The 26,319-nt window shown below is 33.0% G+C and overlaps 1 protein-coding gene across 2 annotated transcripts in view; it reads right to left on the bottom strand.

Moving 5' to 3' along the window:
- Sema2a (Semaphorin 2a) overlaps window positions 1-26,319 on the bottom strand; it is a 1,678,677-nt gene that overhangs the window by 1,158,982 nt on the left and 493,376 nt on the right. For both annotated transcript variants that reach the window (XM_076766929.1, XM_076766930.1), the window contains one exon: window positions 13,631-13,855. The gene's annotated coding sequence lies outside the window, so the exon portion shown is untranslated. The remainder of the gene's footprint in view (window positions 1-13,630; window positions 13,856-26,319) is intronic.

Genomic DNA, 26,319 nt, shown 5'->3' with positions numbered 1-26,319 from the left:
GATTTTTCTCAAGTTCCTACCCGCAGCGGAAGCAGCGCCACAATGGTTTAGCCATTAGAAAAAACCCTAATTCAATAGAGGACATGAAAAAAGCACAGCGTGGACAACATTTTAACATATGTCTTCTACTGATAATAATCCATTATATCACAACTGTCCTGAAGGAAAAGAAAGTTGCTGCAAATGAGGACGTGCGGAAGCAAAGGGTGAACTTGAATCATTTAGTCATCCTCTTCCGTTAAACGACAAGTTATAAAAGCAAGGCTTCTAGCCCATTTCAACAGCGAAAATTGGCCAAGAAAGAAAACTCGAGCACTCTTAATGAGTTTTATGAAGAAACTGAAGAAGTAATGTAGGGACCCGGAATTACCAATTAAAGGTAAATGCTTTTTTAATTAGATTTTTCATCGTGTAAAACTTTAAACGCGTTTTTTTCGAAACATCATTTTTCAAACTTGTGGGTTAGGTTAATATCTCAAAAACTAATTGATCAATTTAAATGAATCTTTTTTTATATTATACTTTTCCGCAGGCAGTGAACTTCTAATATCTTGAGTTTTTTTTAATTTACTAACTTTTACAGAATGTAGAATGGTGGAAAAAAAATGGTAAAAGAATGATTTCTAACTTTAAGGTGGCAGAAAGCAATAAAAAAAAATCATTTTTTCCACATTTAAAGGTTCACTGCTTCGGAAATTTCATGCAGTTTAAGAATATGTACGACTTTTTTCTTTTAGATTTACATTCGAGGAGCTAGAACGCTCGCAACTCAACAAGAATTTCTCAAGGACTACAACGAAACGCGACTTGTTCACTCTGAATGTTTATATAAAATAAAAAAATTTTTATAATTTTTTATATCTATAAAGGATGCATAATAAAATGGCAAAACCACATGCTGTCTTGTTTAGTTCGTTACAAAAAAAATCTTAAAAAATGACCTTTTTCAAGTGTTCTAGACCGGAACCTCCCCTTAATAAATCAACATTTCATAAAGAGGATTAATTGAATTCAACGCCAACATATGCTTCATATACAGTCGTCCACAAAGAAAAGAAATATGTAAATTGAAACGATAAAAGAATCCCCTCATCGAACTCCGGCTTTACGATTTATAGCTTACTGGCTGACGCATCAAAGGAATTCAGTCGTATCTACCGAGACCCTTCGTTTTTGGGGTAAGTCGCGGAGGTCGTATCAATTAAAATTGGTTACGGTACATTCGAGAAATCTCCTAGCGAGGTCTGTCATCGAGAAGGGCCATCGATCCGACGGATCGGTCGTAAAATAAAGATTTGGCCAAGAGGGTGGATCGTGGTTTTTTTGGAGGGTTACTTTGTCCCGCGGTAACCCCGTAGTGTATCCACACTAGTGCGCGTACACCGACTTCGATACCGAAGGGGCGGATCGGCCGCGCTCGACCTGAATACTGATTCTCGACGGACGCATACATTACCCACGCGGATAAAAGACATTTGCATTTTGATGGACCGTGCTGAGTGCATTTGACGTTTCATATGCATTCCTTCCGTCATCTGTGCGCGTGCGTGCGCGCCAAAGTGTGAAAAGAATCACCCCTACAACACGCTCTATCGCACGAGCACGAAGGTATTTGTATTTATTCCGAACGCCACGAGGACCCTTTTGAATATCTCTGTGCAAAGTACGACGAGGCTTGAATCAAGAGGAATTCCCGTTCAAGAAGAAGGACCCGTCCCCGCTGAACGATTGCGGGATCTCAAACTGCAAATTCGCTGGAGGATCGAAGTAATTTTAAAAATGCACAACTACTTCCAGTAAACCGAGAAACGAAGTTGGAAAAGATACACCGAAGTTCAACCGTCGGTTGTACCGTGTGGAATAAGATTTCGCGGAAACGACTCTTGCTTAACGAAGTTGCAAAGCGTTTCGCAAGAAGGAAACGAAAGCGTCGGGGAAATACGAACAAGTTTTACTTAATATAATTAACGGGCTCTCATAGAGCATCTAACGAAGAAATTTCCAAAGTTTTAAGGTATTCATCCCTTTCAAATCTGAATACAGAAATACCGTAACGAGTATTGTCCGAATTAAATCGTTACGTCATTTTTATGGCGAAAAAGGGAATCGAAATAATTATTTTTTGTATACCATAAAACTAGCTTTTGCTCGCAATTTCCTCTGTGCGGATGACGTTTAATACAATTTTAATAGAAATATTCTACAGTATGCTCGATTTTATTATATACAGTGAGTGTCACTTAAAATCGTACACCGTGATGCTTACTAAATATCCACTTGAAAAACATTGTTATTATGCATTTACGCTGAAAATATGTTAGATATAGGTACATTAATATGTTTATCAGAATCCATTAAAAAGTTTTTTTTGTTCTCAAATTGAATATTACTTCACGTTGTGTAAATAAAGTTATGTTGGCTCTAATCGATATTTAAATGTAATCGATGCAAGGAATGCATCGGAAACGCAAACGTGCGTCTGGTTGGCGTTGACGTTTGGATGTGGCCTTTGAAGGTAGTCGAGTTGGTTGTCTGGTTACCGGAATGTTTGAAAAAAGAAATATTCGAAAAAGAAAAGAACAGAATTAAAAGGGTTTCCAGACTAAAAGGACATGCGGGAAAATCATAAAAAGAATCCCTGCAAAGGACTCATCGGTTAACGTTCTATATTCTTTCGTGTTGTTAAAGTGTTTGTGTTATAGTTAACAGTTATTAGTTTATTTAGTTCAAAGATTTAAGGAAAAAAATAAATGCATAGAATAACGAGACAGAAGCTTGGTCGCTCGAAAGGATTTTATACAAGTCGCCCTAGAGAAATGGCCAATGAAATGGTTTCTCCGATATGTTTTTATTTAATACATAATGGCTATAAATGAAAAACTTTCCCTGTAACCAAGGAATTAAACATATTCAGGAATAACGTATTGAAATCACCAGTCACTAAAAATCGTACAAGTTGGTGCGACTGTAATTATTCGGTGAGTACCCCATGTTTTTGAAATCTAGTGTTGGTAGCCCTTTGTTTACTTCATCATTCAAATGTTTTAATGTTTCACTAAGCAAACACCACAAATTAGTGTGTACTGGGCGTAAAATAATAAAAATGAAACAAATTTCTATTGAAGAACGAAACTTAGTCATTTACCACTATAAAAATAAAAAAAGTTATAGTGAAATTTCTCAAATTATGAACAGAAGCAGAAGTGCAATCCAACATATAATTAAGAGATACAAAGAGTACGATCGTGTATCAAATAAGTTGAAAACAACTTACATGGACATACACTCATACACGAAAGTATTCGAACGCTTACAATTCTAATATTCAACTAATAAAATATGTATGTTAAATTGAAGCATTTGATGTAATATGACACATATAGCAAAGGATTGGTCTTAAGACTAGATAAGTAAGATTAGACAATAATTCAACGATTTGTACCGTGTTTACACTACATTTATTGTAAACACGTACCAGAAGCGGCTCACAAAAGTATTCGAACTTTGAACAACTAAGCATTTCCAACGATAATAGAATGTAAACAAATATTTCTCAGTTCACTAGCAGAGGGTCCCAGTGAAACAGTATTCAAAATGTTTGCCACAGTCTTCATTACTAATAATATAACAAAATGAATCGCAAGAAATTGGAAACAAGCAAGTCTGTCAGAGAATTAATAGTAAATTGGCATAAGGAAGGCAAATCATATGGTGACATTGCACAACTTGTGAACAGAAGCAAATCTACAATTCATTATATTGTGAAGAAATTTAATACGCAAGGTAACATTGCTAATAAGCCCCGTTGTGGGCGTCCGAAAAAGTTAACTGAAAAAGAAGAAAGGACAATTATTCGAAAAATCAAACAAGATCCTTTCACTTCTGGATCACAATTGGCATCAGTGGTGGCTACGCAGTTTTAGAAAGAAGTGCATCCAGAATTGTGTCGCCGATTATTAAGAAATAACGGTTTACATGCACGAGTTCCAAGGAGAAAACCATTTATTAGCAAGAAAAATAAAGTTATACGTTTACAATTCGCCGAAAAATTTATTTATAAAAATAATTCGTTCTGGGACACTGTGTTATTCTCTGATGAGAGTAAATTTAACGTTTTTGGTAGTGATGGACGTAAAAATGTCTGGAGAAAACAGAATACAGAATTAGAACCACGAAATCTACGGCCGACTATTAAGTAGATAGTATTAGAAAAGTACTGTTCTTTTGTTTTAGTTAAATATTTTCCTTTTCATTATCATTATTATTATTATTATTATTATTTTTATTTTTTTATACAGGGTGAACCACGCAATTTGTGCACCGCTATAACTTCCAATATATGCGTTGCACGAAAAAATTTTGTATACAAAAGTTGCACGTTTAAAGGGGTAGATTATGTAATGCATTTACTTTTTTTACAGGTGGAGGCGTTTCGGAGATTTGAAGGTCAACTTTGTTTTTTTTTAAATAGAATACTGTATTTTTTATATCAAAATATGGAAAAATATCGAATTCTGGGGGAAAAAGTATTGACCTTTATTAGTCCTAAACCTAATAGCTAACGAGTAATTTCGTTTCATTTCTTGATAATTTTTACTGTTCTACAGAAATCTGTGATAAGGTTGAGTCTCCAATTTGATTAATAAAGAAGTAAATCCACTACATAATATACCCCTTTAAACCATGCAACTTTTGTACATACAATTTTTTCGTGTAACGCATATTTTGAAAGTTATAGAGCTGTACAAGTTGCGTGGACTATCCTGTATTTACGGTATGTGTAACAACTCCGGGATTAAAAAAAAAAAGCGGTTCGCAAGTTATGAGATTTATGTAGTAGATTCTATACTGTTGAATTTTGGTGACCACTGCAATAAAGCGTACATTCAACAATAATAATATTATAGTTTGACTATTCCAACACTGTTAGAACCGGAATCAATGATCCCCAAGGTACTGCGCACGCAGCGAATGAGATCAACGACATTTTATTTGCTCACGTTTAATGTACACATAAAATACTGAACCATAATATTGTAAGCAGAGGTTTATAATGAATGAATGCAGTTACGATGTGTGAGAGTATTGATTGAGGGCATTGCCGACTGTGTGCGAGTGTTTCGTGTGAAGTGTACGTTTAAAAGTTGTTTATGTAATTTGTTAATCATTTGTTATAAATAATTCGGTTAGTTACGGTTACGTTCGGGTTAGTTTTCGGATACAAGAATATCTTACAATATTATTATAAAGTATTCAAAAAAATACCCAATTTTATCGCCGTAAGAAACGAGTAGTAATTTAAGACAATTTAAGGAAACTGTCTAACTTCCATTGACTTGTATTTGTTTCAATCAACAGTTTAAACAATCTTAAGAACTCAGGAATTAAATTAATAAACTTTCGCATAGAATTTTAATTTTTAGAATAATTTCAGGCGTGATTTCTTTCAACGTTTCAACGTATGTTAAAGACTGACCAATAAATATCTCTCTATTGTAAAAAATTACGTAACTGTTATTAGATTTTTAATCTTAAGACTTGAAAGTCACACACAGTTTCCGGTTAGCAAACCATAGATAATTGATTTCCTTGAATGGAAAAAAATATATATACTGACAAGGAGACCTCGCACCTGTGGGTCGCCGATTTTATCCAATCTTTTTCTGGTGATTCTAGAGCAAAAATAAGTAGACACATATCCGAACTTTTTTGTCAATGCTCATTATTTATAAAGATATTTAATATTTAATTTTTAAATATGCATTACAAGTAGTTTCGACAGAGTATTTCATCTGTTTCCTTTTGCATGCTCCCATATACTTATCACAATGCTGCGAATGGAATACTTCGTAAAGACATATGAAACATAAATACTTTTGGCAATATGAACATTTTACAGAAGTTAATGCATTACATGCATAATTCGTTTTTCATATTATTTCCGGGAAACATATTTGATTAATATTTTAAAAAATTGATCTTTTACTCGATAATAGTAGTAGTACTTATTTTTGCTTTAGAATTACCAGAAAAAGATAAAATTGGATAAAATTGACGACCCCATGTATCTGTTATTACAAATAGTACCAATGCCACATATAATCTTTTCTATTCGATTTCACGTACTCCTATAAACATGGACTGAATTTATAAATTAAAATAAAACGTGTAGTTCCAACTACTACATTTCTATTCGCCTGATTCAAGTCAAGAATAGTTCAAAAGATTGTTCATGTAACTGTTTGAATATGTTGTCTGAAAATTATTTTATTACTGAATTAATATTTAGCTATTAAATAAAATTTAATCCTTCAATATGGTGAAACTTAAACTTTTGAGAATCAATTAAAATTCAAATCATTTTATGATTTGATGAAATTCAAATTGACTAATTTTTCGACTAATTTACTCTTGTTCTATACTTTAACTTTGTATAATTACACGAACTATAAAAAATTTGTCTAAAACGCACAGATATACATTGATCTATTGAATCAAAATAAATATATAAATTTAAAATCATGAAGCTAAAATACAAAAGCAGAGCCTGTTTAATCAGTAGAGACGTTAATAATGTCCACGCATACAACATATGACCTTTGACATAGTAGACTAGGACATCTCTCCCCAAAGTACATGGAAAAATTGAAAAATAGTCTAACAACTGGATTGAATTTTGTAAAACCAGAGAGTATTCAGAAATGTATTAAATGTTTACAAAGTAAGCAGCTTCGTCGAAGTTTTAATAAAACTCTACCTTTTTGTGTAGTTATTTATACTGATTGTAGTTGGTAGCGTTGGAATGGAGATATGAGGGGGAATACCGTGGCAGAGCGCCCGGTAGCGTGTAATGGCTCTGTGAGGGAACACGTGGAGAGATATGTACGTTCATTGTTAAAATTAGAAATAAATGTGTTCAAGTATAATAATGAGTTGTTTAGAATTATTGACCTGAACCAAACACAATCCCAACACTTTTTTCAGAACAAAGTTATTTGTTGAATTTTGTAGACGATTTTATCATCTGTTTTGACAGTGTCAAAGAGAAGTAAAGGATTAAGAAGATGCTCTTTGACTGGTATAAACTAGAAGACCTATTAATCTAGGATGTAAACTAATAGTCAAGTCGATTAGAGGGGAGTGTTGAAGCTATAATCTCCTAACACTTGAAAAAAGACGCAACATGAACGCCTGTAGCAGTGCTTTTCTGATTTGTTTCCTAACCATAGTTTTCCTTTTTACTTAATACAAGTTCTCATAGTAAAGTGCCATGTGACTTTCTTTACCATAAAGTATCACCGTGTTTTCCTATGAAGATCATTTACACAACCAACAAAAATTAACATAACAGCCAACAAAGAGAACTAGTACGCTTTTCTATTTTATAATTGTAATTGCTAAATAATAGGTATTGTTAATTGTTTATATTCTATAAAATGTAAAATTCTTGCTACGCTTGAGAAATATTTGAAAATAAAATTTTTATTGTCCCTAAAAGGATCTGCAATGTGCGCCAAACGTCGAAAGTATTTGCGCTTAAGGAATTTTATTCTATTTCTAAGTTATTAATATTTCTATAATCCTCGGTTTCCAATGTAAGTTTCGATAACCTTGAATTTAGCTCGTTTCGCGAATTTCTCGTATCGGTTTACAATACGATTCCGAGTCCCGCCAATGTTCATTGCGTCGATACTGTTAGCTCCGTTCATATTTTGCCGATCGTCAACTCTTGCCGCGTATAAACAGAGCAGCTATGTACAAATATCAGAGCGACGAATGTTTGCCATGAGCATCGGAATATGAATGTTGTCTAGAAATTATTCATGGTCGCCAATATTAAAAGGTTTCCGATGGGCTTTCCCGGAATCAATTGCCAAAAACGTCGATATTGGTTCGGTTTGAAACCGAGATAAATACACGACCGCGGTCACAATGACCCGAAAGACATAGCACATTGAAAAATCACCCATCAATGAATATAACATAAACGAGAGATAGTCGCGGGAGTGTGAGCGAGAATGGATAAGCTTTCCCCGATGCACGTGCAAATTTTTCTCTTCGACGTATCGCGATAATTGGCGTTTCAGATTTGCTTAATTTACAGAGTAATCGAAAACCATTAACAGAGAACATGCATGTTGCGATTTACGGTATAATGAATCATACGACGAATTGCAACAGCAGTCATATCGACTTGCACACGATTTTGCCATACACATAACAACTTGTCGTGCAACAACTCTGACTAAAACGAAGCACAGAGTAAGTCTTCGAGTTTCGCGATTAATTAGTGATAAAGCTTCCTCCATGTGCATCCTTAGAAAGTAAGATCCAAAACGCTTATAATACTCACCAAGAGTAGTACAAAATATGTAATCGACATAGATCTTAAAACCAATCCTTTCAACGTAATTTCGAATTTCAATATCTACGGACATTTGAGATTCTCTACGACGCACTGAATATAAATAGAAGAACTGATCCAGAAGTATATTAGTTCTAAGTTATCAACACAAGAATATTATCAATATCGACAAAAATTACAGTTGTTCCTCGAAGTACGTGGTTTTTTTCGCGACCTTTCTAGTCGCCGCGTTCTCTAAAGTTCCGGTGTCTCCGCTACTACAAATGATGATTTTTTTACAATTTTTTTACGATATAGATCCTAAAATAATACGGTTATAAAAATTAAAACAAGATGTGGAAAGATCGACAGCATACAAAAATATTTTGAAAGAAATGCAAAAAGAGAAATGTTAAACTAAAATTACCCTATACATATTTTCACAAAATGTAATAAACATACATATGTTTAAATATCTATCATGCCATGTACATGTATAATGAATACATATGATTTTTCGCTTAACAGAAATTTGAATTCGGGGGAGGGAGATCTCAGAATTACTCGGATTTTCAGTTACGCAGTACGTCAGTATCCCGAATCCTCGTACAGTTTGAGGGACAACTGTATTTCGTAGATGCAAATTTAATAAAAGCCTATTTAATCAATTAATTAATAATATTTTTTATTTAGTATTTGTAGATATACTTTTTTTTTAAATTAGATATATAGTTTTCAAGTGTTCGATTTGCTTGTTGCTTGACTCTATGGTATATTATCTGTGAAATTGCAGAAGATTTCCAATACTGGCAATAGCAACAAGACAACAGTGCGAGACAAACATTTAACGGAAGATTACTTTCTAACGTTAGCAATATTGTCACTGCTATTAAATAAAAATTGTTAACGGAAAAAATGAAACAAATATGTTTCGTACAATCAAATTTAAAAATATATTTTTCATAACTTCTATCATGTACTTTATCTCTTCCTTTACATCACATTTCAGTATAATGTAAAATACAAAAACCTGTCTAAATTTGAAAATTTTAATGGAAAACTCAATTGAAAAATCATTAAGAAATATTACACTTATATCGTTAAAACGTTTTTAAGGGGATTTTTTATTGTAAAACCCGTTTCTTTTTGTTTCCTTTGGTATTTTTTTTAAGAAAACTATGCAACTTCCTACATTGGCGTTTTTCAGACACATATTTGTTACCCTTCCAATAATATTTACAAATTCTGACAACGAGAAATAATAAAAATTAGTGATAGTACAGAGCCTCGTACGCAATCACGTATCGAAAAAGTGTTCTCATGATTTTCACGATTCCAGCCGTTCTGTTTGATTAAAACAAAAAAATGAAAAAGATTCTTAATCAGGATACATTTTTCTACCGCAGGTACAGTGAGTGTAAAAAGTATTCGTACACTAGTCAATTTGTACAAAAACTTTGCAGAACTTTGTTTATTACAAAAATATGTTAACAAAGACATACATACATATTCTTAGAAATCTCTGGAACAAATGTCATTAACTACAAATTATTCATTTATAATTATTATGAAAATATTAACAAACTTCTAGAAATTGACCTAAAATATACGCGTAATAACTATTCGTACAGTCTTTGATTCGTAACATTCCACATAGAACGATTACAAGATAATCCATGATATGTAAACACACTTAGCATCAGTATGTCTGGAGACACTGTCGGTATAGGTAGTATCCTAAATTCAAACATTATCAACGAAATTATCAGTAAAATGGGACGAAAACGCAAGGAAACCTCTGAAGAAGAAAGGAAAATTGTTATAAATTTACATAATAAGTGTAAAACATGAGTGAAATTTCTAAAGTTTTAAATAGACCGAGGTCCACGATTCAAGGAATCATTGACAGATATGGCGATCGAAAAACTGTAAAAAATAATCCAAGGAACGGACGTAAACGAATAATAAAATGAGTATACCGGCCGATGGATAATTCGAAAAATAAAGCAAAATCCAAAGATAAGTGCGGTGAAAATCACAGCTGAACTTAAAAATGATCTGGACATTAATGTACGCAGTAGCACAGTGCGTAATTTTTTACGGGATAGAGGATATCACGGCAGAGTAGCTCGTAAGAAATATTTCGTAAATGAAATTAATAGAAAGAAACGATTGCAATTCGCGAAAGAGTACGTTAATGTTCCTATGGAGTACTGGAACCGTATTATATTTACTGATGAGAGTAAATTTAACATATTTGGGTCAGATGGACGATGTACAGTATGGCGGAAAAAAAAATACCGAGTATGAAAAAAGAAATTTGAAGCCGACCATAAAGCATGGAGGAGGATCAGTCACAGTTTGGGGCTGTATGAGTGCGAGCGGGGTTGAATCCCTCCATTTTATCGATGGTATCATGGATCACAAAATGTACATCGATATTCTAAAAGAGCATCTTCAGGTTAGTGCAAATAAAACGAAACAAGATTTAAAAAATGCACTTTTAGAGGAATGGAACAAAGTTTCTAGTACTATAACCAAAAATTTAGTAAATTCAATGCCGCAAAGACTTCAAGCGATTATACAATCTAAAGGAAATCCCACTAGATGCTAAAATAACAAATAGACTGATTTTTGTTACGTTTATGTACTAAAATCTATAGTTTTTGTTGTAAAATTAGGAGTGTACGAATACTTATTACACGTATATTTCACGCCAATTTCTGGAAATTTGTTAATATTTTCATAATAATTATAAATGAATAATTTGTAGTTAATAACATTTGTTCCAGAGATTTCTAAGAATATGTATGTTTTTGTTAACATATTTTTGTAATAAACAAAGTTCTGCAAAGCTTTTGTTCAAATTGACTAATGTACGAATACTTTTTACATTGACTGTATTAAAAGGACAGAAAAAACTGATAATTAAAAAAATGGCAGCATTTTGAAGTTGAGAAATCGATTTTTCTCATTTGTTTAAATTTTAGCAAGCTGTTTGGGTTACGGAGGGTGTTGTATGGAAAGAATGATGTACGTGTGAAAATAAAAGACTCTGACAAACGGTTCTGGTTGCGTGTGTTTATTTGACGGAGATTCTGATCGAACTAACCACTCGCGATGGACAGCCGATGAGCGCTCGTGCGATCACGGGACGAAATCACAATAACACGGTATACTACCAATGGAATTCTCAACGTAGGCTAAAAAAAAAAGTAGAACAAAGAATGATTTTGACTTCATAGTACTATGTGTTATAGCGACACATGTGCTGAAGATACACGCCAAATTTGAACGAAATCGGTCGAGTAGATTTTTAGATATCATGGAAGTCAGTTCAGAAAAGATAGTTTTGAGAAAAACGCATTTAAACAGAAGAGTCGGACCGTTGAAACAAGTACGGCTCAACTGAATAATACGTGTAACATCGTTAATTTTAGGAGTTCAATGATGTGCTTTTACGTATATATTTCTAAGTCTATATCCTTGGGGGGGGGGGGGGGGGCATTTTCTAGCAGTTTACAGTAGAAAACCCCTTTAAGTGTACACCGTTATCGCAGTCGTTTTTATGATTTAGATACACAAATGTTGGGAATTTTTCAGGATTTAGACCATACTGAATCTGATTTCTGAAAATTTCTTGGAAGAACCTGAACCCGAAATTATGAATACTCATATATCCCTAATGAATACATACAGGGTGTTCGGTCATCCCTGGGAAAAATTTTAATGGGAGATTCTAGAGGCCAAAATAAGACGAAAATCAAGAATATCAATTTCTCGACTGAAACTTCATTAAAAAGTTATTAAAAAATTAAATTAAAAAATTTCAAATCATTCTAAAAAAATTATTTTTGGTTACGGGGCTCAATTACAATCATTTTTGGTGAATACATATACCCCTGAAATCCTACCCACTTTCGAGGAAAAAATTCTTTACCGAAAATCTAAAGTAAGGCCAGAAATGCTTCCTTGAAATTTCATGCAAATCTATAAAATGTCAACTCCTGAATAGATTGGAGGATTTTAATTTTTCAAAATGCAAACAACGCGTATTTTAGTGGAGAATATGTGGAAATTCTAACAATATTGAAAAAGTTGTTCCTCGACACCGTAAAGTGGAAAAAACTCCTTACAATTGGTGTAATTTTCAAACGGCCATAACTCCTACAATAGAAAAGATATCTCATTGAAATTTTTTTCTGAAGCAGAGTCCATGGATACCTACAAAAAAGTATTAGACAACTTTTCTGTAGAGCGGCAAACAAATTTATTAAAAATGAAAAACTGACTTTTAAGAAAAATCGACAAGGGGGTAATTTAGAGGATGCCTAAATTTTTCGACGAAAAAAAAAATTTCAAATCGTTCTCGAAAAATTATTTTCGGTTGCGAGGGTCAATTACAATCATTTTTGGTCATTAGACATATCCTCGAAATTCTACCCACTTTCGAAAAAAAAAATTCGAGGTGTAAAATTTTTCGACTAAATTAAAAAATTTCAAATCGTTCTGGAAAAATTATTCTCGGTTGCGAGGGTCAATTAAAATAATTTTTGATGAATGGACACCCCCGATATCCTACCCACTTTCTAGAAAAGAATTCAGTACGAGCGGAACTTTAACACTAGGTTTACGGGCACTCGTTGCGCATATTTTTATTGTAATTCGCTGTGTTAACAGTTACATTAAAATGCAATTTTTTTTAATTAGAGTGTATATTCATATCATTACATCAATTAAATCCAACATAAATTGCTAACAAATAATATTTGTAAGTTCTGTAACGTTAGGTTTAGAATCTTAATGCGTCAAATTTACGTATTCCGTAAACCTAGTGTTAAACGTTAATAACTTTTTAACAAAGGCTTCATCAACAAATTAGTCTTCTTGATTTTCATCTTATTTTGGCATCTAGAATCTCCCATTAAGGAGATTCAGGAGTGGCGGAACACCCTGTATACAGATAAATTGAAAAAAAAAAAAATATTCGTATGAGAACAAATACACTTATACAAAATATGTATAATCTCGGTATGTACATTCGATAAGGAATAGTGTTGCATTGTCCAAAAATGTCGAAAAAGGTAGCGTAAGTTCTTGCAACGATGGTATTACTAAACATCCGGCTTCAATTTAGATGAAAGTTTGTAGGCTTGTAAAACAGTCGAAAATAAAGCATACGTATTTTTTATTAGCTGCGGTAACTAAGCTGGATTTATTATACAAGTCGTTACGTGCATGGCCACTTTAAGTAACGCTGAGAAAACTTAAAGTCGACTTACTTACCTTTACAGTTGCACTCTTCGCTATTCGGCGTGGTACCTCGCTGGCAACTTTTCAAAATGCAGTCTTGGTTTTTTGTAGCAACTTTCAGGATTTTCTGACCTCTTTTAAAGACGAAGCGTTACTTTACTTCATGTCACCGTAATTGCTGTCACAGAACACCCTTACGCGAACAAAGTTGCATCTTCGTAACTTCCGATCGGTGAGCTTTTTTCGAAGTTACCATGTCTGGAAAAAAAGGCAAACGAACTAAAGGAAATTTCATCATTGATGAAGAGTCTTAAAACATGGAGGTCATTTACTAAATCATAATTATTTAATGCATTATTCAACAGGTATTTTAAAATATTCACCATTTGGCTTTTAAGAATATGCAATATTCGATACAAGATTGAAATATATTTAGTAATTATTATTTTATTAATTGTGGTACTTTTGGAAGATACAAATACAAAATTAAAATATTTTACTGTTAAATTTGCGATCTAAGCGGTAAAAGTGACCTGAAACCATTTGCAAATTGAAAATTAAGTAAAATTTGCATCTTTTCAATTTCATGTTTTCTGATGTAGATTTAATTAAAAAAAAAAAGAAATTATAATTTTCAATTTTAACTTCTTTACAGTTATTAACCTATATGAATAATTTTGTAGAACAGAATTATTAACATATTCAATATTGTGTTAAAATAAAAAATTGATAAAGTTACGATCAATAAAAATCAAAATATTGAAAGATATGTACTAGCATATAAATCATAACACGTCAATATTAATAAAATTCCGAATAATGTTAATTTTGTTTAGATTATAAATGATTATCTGAAACTGAGTTCTTTACCCACCCTTAGTTACTTAATACTTCTTTAAAGTAAAATTTATTATTATCGAACGTAACATTAGTGTAATTTATAATAATGTAATGAAATACTGTATAAATACTGTGACACAACGTAAAATCCAGTGTAACAATTTTCAACTTAAAACAGCGCATTTGCAAGAGCAATTTTTAATTCGACTGACTTGTTATAAATATTGAAAACTGGAATGTGCTCAAAAACGAAACTAGTCGTTACTATACATTTAACCTGTATTACTTTAATTCTGAACATCAGTCAGATTTTATGACGAGTTGTAGAGAACGCTACTTAATAAATAACCGTTGGCTTACTTTCCCAACCTAGTAAATAGCTTTAGTCTCGTAAGAATAACGACTAACGTAAAGCTAACGTAATTTTCGAACCTGTTGTATTTAGACCATTATTATCCTCAGGGAATTATGAATGGCACTACAGTTTTAATCTTTGCTTTTGTCGAAATAGGATCTGCAAATCTAGAATGCTAAAATAAGGCGTTTCTTCGCTTCCTTAGACATCATTTACAATCATTTTTATTTTGTACACTATATTTTATTTTGTATATTAACATTAGAACTACCGACAATTATGGTGTATTTATTTGTACCAAAGAAATTAAAACGATAGGTACTCGAAGAAATGTAAAATGCAATGGAAATAAATGTTTATTCATTCCTTTATAGAAAACTACCGTAAGTTATCAAAAATTAGACCGAGTATATTTTTTATAATTTTTATTAGAAATTATTAATGGGTCATTTTGATCAGTTCGGTAGTTCTAGTGTTAAAGGAGCCTCTCTATTTTGTGGGATTAAAAAAAATGAATTTAGTATGTACTCTCGAAAATATATATACCAAATATTAAATTGAAATTCGGAAAACTAACGAAGTTATAGCCTGCTGAAATGTACTACGCACATGTATAACAACTGGACGTAAAACCTGAAAGCTGTTTTTCTCGACACTGCGTAGATAATAACATAAAAACTATTCAAGATATCAACACCAAATTTATGCAGTATCTTTAGAACTGGTCTCTCTATCGCATGAATTAAGATAACGGCGATATATGCAATAATTTTTCTTTTATTAACAAAAAAGCAACCGAATATATGAAAATATTCAGTACCTTTTCGTAAAATAACTACCATTGTGCCATTTATTGTTTTTTTGAAAATATCTTAGTTCATACTATAACCAGATTTATCTATATTAAGAATATCTTTGGTTTTTGGATTTAGAATAACTTGTTCGCAAAATATTACCTATGCAGTCGGCCACTGTACGTAAAAATTGTTGTTTGTCGATCAACAAAAACTGCATAATCAATAGATATTATGCGTTGCAAAAATTCGTAAATATAGTTAAATATATAATAAATATATCCACAAAATCCGGAATTAATAGTTTTTTAAAAGACCGCAAAAAAAATCACAAAGAAACATCTTTTTTTTTTGCCTACAGGGTAGAATGGCCCTGAACTGAAAATTGTATTTTCACAGTTCAGAATAAGTAAAACTATGACCAGGAAAATAACGAAAGCAAATATTGAACACTTTTGAGACGATATTTTAGATATAAAGTAATGAAATTTTATAAAAAAAGAAAAGACACGACTATTTAAATACAAAAGAAGCGATTACAGATATCATATTGATTGTAGTCTTAACGATAAGAATGAATTTACTTTATGTACATGCTAAATTTATTAAAGATTTTTTCATTATTATCAAAATCATAACAAATATCAGCGTTGAAGAAATAGTTTCGTGAAAAACGACCTTGAAGTTGAATATTCGCAACATGCGATGTCTGTGAAAGCAAATTTATGTACTATAATAATTTTCGCAACTGAAAGTCAGTAATTAGTTTATTCGCATCTCGACCCTTGCTAAATGAAAAATAAACTTACAAGAATCCTTTTTGCGTCGACCTTTAAACAACATAAGCACTTTGTGTGTGTCGACAATTTTAATTTTTACTTGCACGTAGTTATGATTTGTACAAAGTACGGACAGACAGGAAAATTTCAACAGACGCAAAATAATAAATAAAAATGTTAATTTCAATCATATTTAATTACTAGTTAATACTTATTTTTATTACTAAATTAAATATTCTAAAGACTGTTTAAATCTTATTTTAAACTAACAAAACTTGATATGAATGATATGCTTTAATTAAGTAACTGATTCCCGACCACGATATAGGAAAATTTATGGTAAACGCAATACCTTGTTTCACACATTACTATGAATAGTTCCACACGCAGAAAGAACCCAGGCTTCGCATGTCACAAGTTGCACTAACTCTTTAAGAATCTCAAATTAAAACCGTCGAACTTCGAAAACTCGAACGATTTCTGGATCGCGACGTAACACTTTCCACGGAGAGACCTCATCTTGCCTCGTCCAGTCGTCAACGAAAACTGCCCAGCGTTCGACTGCCTGCGAAGTCTGCTTTAGTGGGAACAAAGGAATCGAGCCTGACGTCACGTTTCCTGGAACACCGGCGAACGCGAGCAACCACCGATACCCACAGATCCGTTACAACGACGAAAACGCGTCGTAGCCCTATAACGCTCAACAGTATTTTCTCTATACAAGCGCAAAACTTGCCACGGATATAAGCAACTGTCGTATCCCCTCTACTTATCTACACTGCGCACCGTCACAACCCAGCACTCGCTGTATCGGCGAGTCTGCCTTCCTATAGGTGGTTCGGCAAGATAGCGGTGCGCTTGACAGTCGGTCGTCGAACATTGTCACACGATACGGGTTCAAATTACTAAGGCAACACTAGTATAATAATACAAATTTTTTATTTTTCCTTTTTTTGTTTTGAAACTTTTAACATATTTGTGACATTTTTCTGATTCAACTAACAAGGGACCATCCCGAGGTGTAAATCTCCAATTTTGATGAAACTTCGCAATTATGTAGTTCTCATAAATCTATTAGACACGTATTTTTTTGTGGCTGCTAATATTCACTTTAAGGGGTTGAAATCAGCCCTCAAAGTTGGGGGTTCAAAACATACTTTGTTGAATATCTCGGAAACTATTAGAGATAGGGGTCTGCTTCAAATGGATGGACTTTATGTTTTTAAACGGCGAATTTGATGGTGTAAAAAGATTTGCAAAAATTTTATTTGTTTAAACAATATGTTAAAAAATAGCACATTTTTTTATTTTTCTCGTTGGATATTAATGATTTTTTTTCTCCATTTGTACAGAAAAACTACACATTCATGTACAAAATACGGATAAATTGAAATCTTGATTTTTTCACAATAAAGAAAGATTTTATATTTGTAATTTTGTTCGTATTTCGTGTTGTACGAAGTACCAGATCGCATACAAGGTGTTCGGCCACCCCTGGGAAAAATTTCAATGGGAGATTCTAGAGGCCAAAATAAGACGAAAATCAAGAATACGAATTTGTTGATGGAGGCTTCATTAAAAAGTTATTAACAATTAAATTAAAAAATTTCAAATCGTTTTGGAAAAATTATTTTCAGTTGCGGGGGTCAATTGCAATCATTTTTTATGAATAAAGATATCCCCGAAATCCTACCCTCTTTCGAGAAAAAAATTCGGGTAGGTGGTGAAATTTCTCGGCGAAAAAAAGTTTTTCAAATCGTTCTAAAAAAATTATTTCCGATTGCAAGGGTCGATTATAATCATTTTTGATGAATAGATATACCCTGGAAATCCTACCCAGTTTGGAGAAAAAAATTCGGGAAGGAGTGAAATTTTTCAACAAAATTAAAAAATTTTAAATCGTTCTAAAAAAATTATTTCTGATTGCAGGGACCAATTATAATAATTTTTGGTCAATAGACATACCCTCGAAATCCTAACCATTTTCGAGGAAAAAATTCCTTACCGAAAATATAATTTCAGGCCAAAATTGCTTCCCGTAAATTTCATGCGAATCTTTAAAATACCATAACTTCTGAACGGATTGGACGATTTTAATGTTCAAAAAGCCAAACGCCGCGTATTTCAGTGTAGAATATGTAACAATTATAAAAATATTGGAAAGGTTGTTCTTTGGCCCCGTAATGTTAGAAAAACCCCATAAAAATGGTCCAATTTTCAAACAGCCATAACTCCTATAATAGTGAATATATTTCAATGAAACTTTTTTCTGAAGTAGAGCCCATAAGTACCTACAAAAAAGTATTAAACAACTTTTGTGTAGGACGTCAAACGAAATTATTAAAAATCAAAAACGAATTTTTAAGGAAAATCGACAGGTGCCTATACAATAAAAAAAAAAAAATTTCAAATCGTTCTGAAAAAATTATTTTCGGTTGCGAGGGTAAATTATAATCATTTTCGGTGAATAGACATACTCCCGAAATCTTACCCACTTTCGAGAAAAAAAGTTCAGTATTGGCGGAACTTTAAAGGTTAATAACTTCTTAATGAAACCATCATCAACAAATTCGTATTCTTCATTTTCGTCTTATTTTGGCCTCTAGAATCTCCCATTGAAATTTTTCCCAGGGGTGGCCGAACACCCTGTATGCGATCTGGCACTTCGTACAACACGAAATACGAACAAAATTACAAATATAAAATCTTTCTTTATTATGAAAAAATCAAGATTTCAATTTATCCGTATTTTGTACATGAATGTGTAGTTTTTCTGTATAAATGGAGAAAAAAAAATCATTAATATCCAACGAGAAAAATAAAAAAATGTGCTATTTTTTAACATATTGTTTAAACAAATAAAATTTTTGCAAATCTTTTTACACCATCAAATTCGCCGTTTAAAAACATAAAGTCCATCTATTTGAAGCAGACCCCTATCTCTAATAGTTTCCGAGATATTCAACAAAGTATGTTTTGAACCCCCAACTTTGAGGGCTGATTTCAACCCCTTAAAGTGAATATTAGCAGCTACATACGTGTCTAATAGATTTATGAGAACTACATAATTGCGAAGTTTCATCAAAATTGGAGATTTACACCTCGGGATGGTCCCTTGTAAGATCAAATACAACGTAACTTTCATTATTGTTTTTCATAAATTATAACGTATGCAACATTTGTCCTTTCTTTAAAGTGTACATACTAAAGTCATGACGCGATGTAATCAGTACATATACAATATTAAATCAACAACGAAATTTATCTTTATTTTTGTGCTTCCTTTTCTCAAACTTCATCAACATATTCGTGACACTTTTTTGATTAAAATGACACCAAATACGATATACAATTCAGATCCTATTTATTCATGCATCGCTCAGGTCACTCCACGTCGGCTGTAGCGAAACAGGCGATATTTACTGGAGCCTATACAGAATTAGTATTTTATTCTGCAACCTCTACCTCTACCAAGAGAGGTCGAAATTAGAATACCGATTTCGTATAGGCTACCGTAAGCATTGCCTGTGTTTCACTATAGTCGATACGAAGCGAAGAAAACGATAGCAAATTCGGCAATGCTCGGGCGTTCGGCTTTGTCAGATGCTGGCTGTTCTTTTCTACACTAGCCGCCTCCAATAGGCATCAACAAAGTACAGGTAACCCTCCTATAACACGGTAAATAGGTTCCTAGAAAATGCCGTGTTGTGTGAAACCGTGTTATATGAAACTCAGAGCCAGTATAAAAAGGGGAGTTACGTTCCGAAAACTTATTAAAAACAAATATTTTCTTTTTAATTCTACATAAGCAACTTAATTTTTATGAAAAATATAAATGTATGTATAACACAAAACAAAAAAAAAACAACAAATATTATTTTAATTTGACGCACAAATATTATTTTAATTTAATAAATTATAATTTGTTTATATTTTTTCATGTAAAGCCACTATAATTCATTATTTTAAGGTAATTTAGTTTTTAAATATGTTAAGCAAAAATCATATTATCCAGTGCTGTAGGAGTACAGTGTTGTACAAAGGTTTTCGCAATTTTTTTATCGTGTTAAAACGAAACCGTATTATAAGATGCCGTGTTGTAGGAGGGTTCTCGCAATTTATGAATCGTATTATAGAGGATGCCGTGTTGTAGGAGGACTACCTGTATCAAGAATCGTTCCTCGTCCACGCTACAGCCGAACGTTGAGCTCCGAGAGCGTCGCTTCTACAGTAAATCCCATAAGTATTCGACTCTCAATGCTTATGGGAGAAATTTGTTAAAATCAAACGATACACGTAAGATTTTACAATAAACTTTTTGCTATCAATGAGCACATGTATAAAGTTTATTTATACCAAATTATAACAAAATTGATTACCTAATAACAAAAATATATTGATTTCACTCTAGATAGTACGTAATAACAGTCCACAAAAGTATTCGTACCATTCTTAGCACAGTCGATTTTCTTTTTCTTCGAATGTCATTTCACATTGAAAATAATTTCCATAGTTCACAGTTGGTTGAGTGAACACAAACAAAGTAATCTAGTTCGAAATTGTGTAAAAATAACATCAATAATTAGAAATGAGTCGAAAGAAGTCCGAGGCTACTCTAGAAGAGCGTCAAATAATCTTTAAATTACACCAAGAGGGGTAACAATTATATTGAGATAACAAAAATAATGGACAGAAGTAAATCGACTATCCAATTTATCGTTAAACGGATAAAAGCAAGTGATAGTTTGTTCAATAACTAACGTACTGGAAGACCAAAGATTTTAACCGTTCGAGAAAGAAAAACTATAATACATGAAGTGCAACAAACTCCTCAAATTAGTACATCTAGATTAGCTACAATGTGTAATGACATGTTCAATAGAAAGTTTCTGCTGAAACTTTTCATGATCGAAAAATTAACAGAATAAAGAGATTAGCATTTGCGAAGGAATACAGAAGTAAAAGTAATATCTTTTGGAGAAAAGTTATTTTTTCTGATGAGACGAAATTTAATATTTTTGAATGTAACGGAAGAGGGAAAATTTGGAGGAAGCCTAATAAAGAACTAGAATTAAAAAGTCTACAATCGACTGTAGCACGCTGGAGGCTCAATTGAATGCAGAAGGCAAATCCGAGATCGTAGAAACCGTAAGAAAAAATTGTTTAATGTTTTATATTACAGCTGCAAATGAAATTCGTCATCGATTGCTAATCGATGATGAATTTCTTAGCAAGTTGTATGTTTTTGAACCTAGCTTCGTGTTGAATGATACAGATAGAGACAGTTCCTTCAGAAATGTTCTCTTTATCGCTAAAAAATTCGACGGTTTCGACGAAGAAGAATTGCAAAGAGAATGGTCAGTATTGCCTTTGGAATTTGCAACGAAAGATAGACAGACGCTGTTGCGTCGCGAAACATGCCGTTCCGCTCACAACAACAATTCGGCGTTTACATTGACGCTAAATGGTTTCAGTGTCAATGTAAACTAAATAACCGTCATAAAGGGCCCGCTCCAGCGACCTCGCGACCTGGTCCTGACTGTTGAGCCAGAGTTTTTCTCGATACCTGGGACGCGCAGTCTACCCTCGCGAACGCGAAATGCAAGAAATACCAGCGCACCAATCCTGAACGAAGAAGGTTCTGATTGGATGCGGCTGGCTTCTTGCATTAGGATATAAGGCGCGACATTTAGCGTACAAATCAGACCAAAACGTCGAACACCATCACGCGACGTCGTACGAACGAGAGAGGGTCCACACCACAGAAATACAGTCCACTACACAACCAACGCCTTGCATATCAGCAGACGTGCAAGAAGAGCTCCCGACGTACAACACCTTGCAAGAGCTCTCAACAAATCCCATAGAAAATTTATGGGTGGAGATAGATATAAGACTACGCAAGCACGAAATTTCCAATAAACAAATGCTAAAAGAAAAAATTGTGGAAGTTTGGAATAGTATTGTGAGGTGAGAATGTGAGTGCGTGTTGTGTAAATGTGTGAGGTGAGTGACTGGAGTCAGCTGTTCGAACTGGAAAAGCAAATCAATCGATTGCTATGACCGGAATCGGAGTCAGCCGTTCGAACCGGGAAAACAAATTAATCGATTGCCAGGTTGCGAAACGAATGCAGAATGTGTGTGTGTGTATGTGTATGAGAGATTAGGAGAGAGCGACCGGGGAAGGCAGAGCATTGAGAGCGATTGGTAAATGCAGAGCAAGCTTGTGCGGTGTGAAATAATTATTCTTGTAAAATAAAGTTTTTTTGATAAGAATTCGTCAGGATCATTGCTCTTGCAGCTGGCTTTATCCTTCAGTATTGAACCAAATACACTTTAAAACTAATAGGAAGTATGCCAAATCGATTAAACGATGTAATAAGACATAAAATACTTGAAGGACTCATAAAATACTTGAAACTTAATACAAAGTAAAAAAGTTGTTCACACGGGAAACGATACATCAAAGGGACTGTTCGCGAACTTGAAGTTTGTGTAGGTTGTAACTATTCGCAAGCTGTTCGCGAGCTCCAATGTGGAAACGCGGCTGTTTCCGTTGACGAACAGCCTGCGAACTACATACCTGAAAGCAGTTCATGAGCTGCTCGCAGGCTGCTCGCGAACTGTTCTCTCCAGTGTATTCCCGGCATAAAAGACAGCTCGAGGTGGTTCTGCCCTTGACTTTATTCTTTAAGGGGGTATTCTAGTGTAAAATACGTTTTTTCAAACTTTCTTGAAGCACTTTTTGCAAATAAACTATACAGAAATTTAACAACTAAAGACATTGAAAATTAACTACACCTTTTGTAGTTAAATTTACAATATTTATTAATACATACGAGCCGTTTATTTTGAAAGTGGTGTAAGTCTATTTTCCAAAAAAATCGAGTTAGCTACCTTAATAGTTACATTTTTACATAATCTTTTCATTCTGAAGCAACTTGTTACTAATATATTTAAAATCATTAAGATTTTGTAACACGAAAACTTGCTGGTTAATGAAATGATGAAAAAGTTTATTTTGAAAGTGGCGTAAGTCCCATTGTGAGAGTTTCAAATATTGTAGAACTCATTGTAACACAACTAATAAACACAAAACTAAGAACAAACAAACAAACAAGGAACTTTATTTAACAAGGCTTTGATCACACGTTCGCACGCTACGAGGTCTTTCGTAGTTCTGTTCTTTTAAACCGTTGCCGGTTCTTCTAGCAACCGGAAGGCACGGGTCCTCGCTTCCGCTCGTCCGAAGAGGCAGCTTCACATCTTTGCGGAACAGCCTTCACATTGCCGCAACGATGCATCTTCAATCCGTCGCAACAATATTATGTAATAAAATTTTATGAGATCCCAGCTTTTTTATTTTGTTGCATAGTGTTATCAAAGTAGCAGTTGAATTATCAATGTGCAATGAATTTGTTATAAACACAGAACAGTGTCTGTCCACAAAAAGAAGCGCACTGTTTTCGCGCAGGCTGCGTTGAAAACCAAAGTGATGAACAGTGTTGTTTCACTTGCTGAGTATTTTTACTTGTTTCTACAGTTTTCTTAAATACTTTCATGCAGAAAAAACGAAAAAAATTTTCGATAGATTTTGGAATTTAGGTGATTTTAATAAATAAAATATATTACTTTACGAAGCTTCTGAGCGCTTAATTGTCAAAAGAAATCGGTTAAGAAATGATAAAGGATCGTCAAGAAACTATGCTTTTAAATATTTTTTAACTATATATATGAAACTATACAAAAAAACGAGACCATTCACAAACCTAAAATATAAGGACTTAATAGATTTATTACATTATACAAACTGGAGAAGACTGAATAATAATTAATAAAACAATATTAATTTTAATGTAAAAATTATTTAACAAAGAATAAAAGTTGAACATTTTACTGATTTTATAACATGAAAGTGTGTACATTTATTTTTATTTCGAGAGAAATTTACTTTTCCTATGGACTTGTGCTTTCTTAAGAATTGAAAACGTCATTTCATTGATTTTGAAAGTGGCGTAAGTTCAATCACAGCCACCAAAAACATATTATTTCTTATATAATGTTAATTATGCTAATTGAGATGATAAATTTGACACCCTTAAAAACCCAAAAACATTATTCTACTATGTCATCTGTTACCTATATTTGTAAATTTAATCCAACGCAAACCCTTCAATTTCTCGATTCGAACATAAATGAACTTACGCCACTTTCAAAATAAACGGCTCATATAAATATTGATATATGAATTGTAAAAAATGTAATATTAAAATGATATTTGATCGAGGGTGTTGAAGTAAAGTAATCTTTTGAATCGTCCACTTTAGTGAGTGTGGTGTGGAAGTATGAATGTTGGCATGAATGTAGTGAGCGGAAGAATGAATGCGGAATGGGGCGCGTCTGGAGAGTTGAGTGTGACTGGAAGGAGTGAGCACGTGTGTTTATCGAATAATAGGCTATTAATATTATTATCCAAAGAGTATTAAATAAGATCGGCTGTAATCACAGTAGTATAAATAGACACTAACTAAGCAAATGTTAAAATTATAGTACAAGTGTAGATAATAATACAGGGTGTCCCACGCAACTGGAACAGGCTATACCTCTTAAACGGTTGGGAATGAAAAAAGATGTTATAAGTCAAAGTTAAATGGTATCAGACCATGCGTAATATGAAACTAGTTTTATGCACTTACAGTCAGTTATGAAAATTTTCGTACACCCCCTAAAATAGTAATTTTGAAGAAAATAAGCAATAATTTAGTATAATATTATATTTATTTATTATTATGTATGATATTATTAATTAAACTGCATAAAAATTTATTGTCTTTTTAAGAATATTATTTTATACAATAAGGAAAAACGAAATCTGTACGTCACAAAATTGTTCGTACACTAAAATACGAAGGTAGTAAATCTAATAAATCTAGTAAATTTTTGAAACATAATACCTGGGTTTCCCCGACAATGTTTTGTTTACGTTTTCATGATGTTGTGATTCAGTTGAAAGATGTTTAACAATCATTTAGCGACAATGGGTGCTTTTAGGAGAGAAACAAGCGTTGAAATGCAGGAATTAATTGTTAAATTGTATAAGGAGAAGAAATCTCTACGTGAAATTAGTAACATTGTAGATAGAAAACATTCTACTATTCAGTACATAATAAAAAAATTCAAAATAACTGGTAAATATGAAAACAAAACACGTAGTGGTCGTCCTAAAATCCTAATTAATAGAGATGTTCGATCTGTACTGCAAATTAAACGTCAAGATTAAAAAATAAGTGCTCTAAAAATAGCCGCAGAAGTCGAAAATGATTTTGGGGAAACAGTATACCTTGAAAATATTCGAAGAATTTTAAAAAAATCTGGATATCGTGGTCATGTGGCCTTAGTCAGTGACATCAACCGTTCTAAGAGAATTGAATTCGCAAAAAAACATGAAAACTAGAATATACAATTTTGGGAAAGAGTATTATTCACTGACGAAAGTAAGTATAATATTTTTGTAGCGGATGGAAGAGGCAAAATATGGAGGAAAAACGGCGCAGCATTTGTAATTAAGCGATCATTTTACGAGGTGTACGAAGACTTTCGTGACTGACTGTATGTGCATTGGTGCATCAGAAAAATGCAACTGCACCTTTTTTTATAATGGAGACCTACATTTTTGACTGCACCAGTCGATACAGTTTCTTATGCTCTACATAAAAGTATTAACATACTTATGCCCTAAACTTATTTGTTGGGAAGTTATCGAAGATAAAAGTTCTCAGAATCCATTACAATATTTCTGTTGCTTTACAATCTGCTGCCTTACAATGTTTTGCGGCTACTAATACTAGTCACTGTAAGTTTAATATTTCCATCAGTAACTATTTACTACTTGTATGCGATCGTTTGCTGACCCAGTGTTTCGAAATTATGGTATTTACGAATAGTGAATTAGTT

This window comes from Colletes latitarsis, chromosome 6, assembly GCF_051014445.1.
Source record: "Colletes latitarsis isolate SP2378_abdomen chromosome 6, iyColLati1, whole genome shotgun sequence".
Classification (NCBI taxonomy): Eukaryota; Metazoa; Arthropoda; class Insecta; order Hymenoptera; family Colletidae; genus Colletes; species Colletes latitarsis.
Note: the sequence above shows the minus strand (reverse complement) of the source record. Positions and strands in the feature narration are given on the sequence as shown.